Below are 4,887 nucleotides of genomic sequence, written 5' to 3' on the forward strand. Positions count from 1 at the left end.
AGTTCGCACTAATTACTGGCTTGAAATGCGGTCCAGTGCCTAAAGGTATCGAAGTTGACAAAATCCTAGAGAAAACCTGTCTATAGGATAGAATGTTTGCTAATATGGACCAGATAACTTGTAGCGATCCAGAGAAAGTTTTTTTGAAATGTGTCAACCGTAACGAACGTTACAAGCTTAGGTTGACACCAATTATTGAAAGGGTATTTAATTCAAGAGATCGAAATGTAGGAATACATCCGACAACTCTCTCCATCGTTGACGACTTGGATTTCTTCAATGCCTACCCATGGGGGACGGTATGTTTTCAACTTCTCATCAGATCACTGCTACGTGGATTGGGAAGAAAGGCGAACATGGCAAAAGTGAATGATTGTGATAGGATGACTTACATGTTGTACGGATTCCCTTTTGCTGTCTAGGTATATATCTATTTTGGTTCATTTCAGTTCTTTTTATCGCACATTATTATTTACCTCCAAATATGGTTATTATTGTTATAAATGTCATGCAGATTTGGGCGTACGAAGCAATCCTGGAGTTGGGATCTCGATTCTCAAGTAAGACTTGTAACGATGTCCTGAGAATGTTATGGTGGTCTGGCACAAAACAACCTCATTCCTGAACATATTCAGATTTTTTTTGAGAAGATAGATGTAAGCGATTTACATATGTAATCGCCTTATACTTTCGCAATATATAATATTTCATTTCGCCTATTTTTCATTCCCCTGTAAGTGCACTTGTGGGTAATACTGCGCGCAACTACTGTAGAAGAATTGCAGTCGTACTTCGTAGATCTAATTCCGTTGGAAGACACAGCTGACCCCGTTCTAGATGGCCTTGTTGCTCAATCAATATAAATACAAGCTTGTCCAGTTGAAGATAATGCCATACGAAATGATGACAACAACCATCGACCAAATAAATCCCAAAGAGGCAACAAAGGTGGACCTCGTCATCGAGGTTTGCATCACGTTGAAGGCAGAGAAGAAGAGCATGGGGATCCGATCATCAAAAGGCCTGTGTCTTTAGATGAGATAAGAGCTATCTTGAACGAACAATGGGAGACATTTGAGAGCAAGATGGATGATTTAAGAGAAGAGATGAACACAAGATTCGTTAGTCTCCAAAATGATCTGGGAAGTCATGAGTGTGGTTTGAGAAATCATGTCACTGATGAGATCAATGTGCTTCGACGAAGGTTTGATGAAGTTGCTACAAAAATTGGGCAACACAATGTTGCTGCTGAGTATGGTGGATTTGATCATGACGATCGCGGTGGAGACGAGCCTCGACATGATGTTTTAACTCCCAATATTTCTGCGGACAGACAGGATGTCGGAGAGGCAACCGAACCAGTTGTTTGCAATATCCCTGATGTGTCCATAACGTTGAGAGGTGGGGTTGGAGTACTTGGGTCAGTAAACACTGCTTGTGATATTTTAAAAGAGCCACCAGCCATTGTACCTACAGTTGGTGTGACCATTGATGATCAGCTAGTTCATGATAGCGTCGTTTTTGGACCTTCGATGGAAACTGATCCACCTACATGTAGACCTCGATTGTTGAGGCTGAAGAAGGCTAGTGCGAATACAAAGATGTCATACACCCGATCTGGTCACAAGAGGGATAAGAGGGATGCGTAGTCTCTGCATTTTGGTTGACGGTACATCATGGTGATTGGATATGAACTTTAGGTTGATTCGAATTTAGAGGCTCACATATTTTGGTTTATATGGTTGTTTTTCAATGTGTATTTTGGTTTATGTCATGGTACATAATAGGTATTTTGGTTTACACAATGGTTTGCAATTTTTGTTTATATGGTGGTATGTAATATTTTGTGGATGCAAACTTATAGTTTATATGTTAGTGGTATGTTCGGAAGGTTGTATGTTGAAAACAGTTTATAACTTTATTATCTCCTATAGTGGACTAGTATTATGCATTAGTAAATATTCAGACTAATCGACGTTATTCAGAACATCCGTTTTTTCAATCGAAAAACATTATAAACTGCATTTGGTTATAATGACTTCAATTGCTATTTTATGTCTTCGCATCTTCGTTCTCATCGTGTTGCCTTACCTACTGTGATGTAGTAACCGTTTTCCACATGGTTGTTATTCTTGATGGAGATTCATGTATTGGTATAGAGAGTAAATATTTTACTAGCATGCATTGTTACGATTAGTTGATAGTTGATTACATTTCACAAACAGTTGACATGTACTGTGTTCATTGCTGTATTTTGTTCTTCTCATAATCGAATTGTCATTCTACACAAATGAAATATCAAGTGTCGAGAAATGCGGACATTTCATATCCTGAACTACACGTCAAATGTCAATGTTCTAATGAAATATGGAGAAATAATATACTTTAGTTGAAATGTCATTCTATACAAATGTAATGTCAAGTGTCAAGATTAGCATGCATTTAATGTCGAGAACTACACGCCAAATGTCAAGAATTGAATGAAATGTCAAGAAGTATATTGTTTCAATATAAATGTTAACGTCCATTATATTTTGTAAAGCATAAAAATTCGGCTTTCGTTCATACAATTAGCTTCAATAATATGTGAACATATGTGTGATTGTGTGTGATTATGTATGTGAAAATAAAATAAACTTCAGGTTAAAAAAATATAAATTATATATTTTGCAGCTCTTGCCTATGACAAGAAAAGAAAAATTCTGTCTTTCGTTATCCTACCTGAACATAAAAAAAGGATATGCAAGGAAAAATTAATTAACTCGGTTAACTTTAATAAATTAAAGAAATTTATCAAACATTTTTTTTGTCAATATAAAATTTTATATATAAAACTTCAGTAGAAATTAAAAACATTGATAAAGTTTGAACTAAAATAGTTTTATTTATATTACAAAACGAAAAGAATTAAAAAGAATTTTTAATCTAACAAAAAGTTATTTACAATATGAAGGAAAAATGGGTGATATAATAATTTTCAAAAATAATTTCATAAATTAAACAAAAAAAAGTTACGAATATTAAATTAAAGAAATTTATAATTTGTCAAAAAGTTCCAATTATTGCAACATAACAAGTCACAATATTGATGCGTAAAGAAACCATTGATATATATCTGAAAAATATTCAATTATCACAACACAACAAGCAAATATATTCACTATATACAGAATCTATCAACAACATTCAATTATCATAATACAACAAATTTTTCTTGACATTTACTCCTTTAGTTAGGACTTGTCACATGTACACTTTTAGCTACTTCTTCTCACATTTACTCCCCCCATCCACACATTTAGCTAAAGTTAATTGTCACATTCACTCACTCTCGTTCACTCACTCTCTATACGTTTTAATTAAAGTCTCATTCTCACATTCACTCTGAAAGACATTTAGCCAAAAAGATTCTTCCACATTCACTCAAAAAAGGCGCTCATTTGATCGGAAAAGGTAAGTAATTCAAAATTTGTGTTCAAGATTTGTGCTACTTAGCAGTTAGTTGAATATCATCAAAAAAATATATTTTTCTGTCACGAAAATACAATTTAGTCGAAAAAATAATCTCCATTAATCACGAGACAGTAGTCTCCATGCCTCCCTATCACAGAGACTCTCTGTGACACACCGTACGTCACGGAGTGCAACAAATTTATTTATTTTTAAGCCCACCCCTACCATTAGTATGTTTTATTATATATGTAAACAAAAATATTAGATTTGTTTGAAATATTTATTTTTGAACATTTTTACACTTAATTTTATTTTATTTAGTATACAAGATGTGTAAAAAAAAATTATATTTGTTTGAAAATATTAATTCGTAAATAATTTTATACTTAACAATACTTTGTTTTAGTATACTAGATGTGTAAAATCAAATGAGAATATTAATTCTTGAATAATTTGACACTTACTTATAGTATGTTTAGTATACAAGCTTTCCTCAAAAAATAATTAGATTTGTTTAAAAATATTAATTTTTGTATAATTTATGCAGATGTCTTTTAGAATACGTTCTCTTTCCAGAACAATGATTTTCTGCTACCATCGTTCAGTATCCAAATAGTGAATACATTAAAAATTTTGTAGAATTCATAGATGCAAATCAACAATATTCTTTGATGTGTAGTAATTTTTATGGATTTATTTATGGAGTTGTTTTCAAAGGAGAAGAAGAACAATTTACCAGTAAGTTGGTACACGAATTTATAATGAGACTTGTACATTGTGGCATAAATAATGAACTTTGGGTACGGTTAGATGACCATCTTGCTAGGTTTGGCATGCAAGAATTTTGACTCATTACTAGACTACCTTGCCATGAACCATCCATAGAAATTGATTATAATAATGATCGTCTTAGAAATCAATACTTCAATAGCGCAAAAAGAATTAGCAATAGAATGATTTTTGAAACTTTCCACATGTATGAAGATGAAGAAGATAAATTTAAGCTGGAATTAATTATGTTGGTTGAGTGTGTGTTGAAACTGACTTCAAGACAATTTGATTATAGAACTCTGGGTATGGTTGAACATCTTGATGAGTTCCTTACATATCCATGGGACCGGATAGCATATTTCGTTTTGTTAAATTCATTGAAAGAGTTACAATTGGAAAGAATACTAAGGATGTAACAGAACCAACAAACAGAATGTAAGTATGCACTACAAGGCTTTCCACTCACATATCAGGTATTCTGTTCCTATTTTAATTATTGACGTATTATTTATAATTTTTTTGTACAAAAAATAAATTATATACATCACATTTCTCTTTAATTATGTTGCAGTATTGGATATATGAAGTGTTTCCACAAATTGAACAAAAGTTTGGTCGCCGTAGATATAAAACGGTGCAGATTCCATGAATGTATAATTGGAG

The sequence above is a fragment of the Olea europaea genome, unplaced genomic scaffold (assembly GCF_002742605.1).
Source record: "Olea europaea var. sylvestris unplaced genomic scaffold, O_europaea_v1 scaffold3568, whole genome shotgun sequence".
Lineage (NCBI taxonomy): Eukaryota > Viridiplantae > Streptophyta > Magnoliopsida > Lamiales > Oleaceae > Olea > Olea europaea.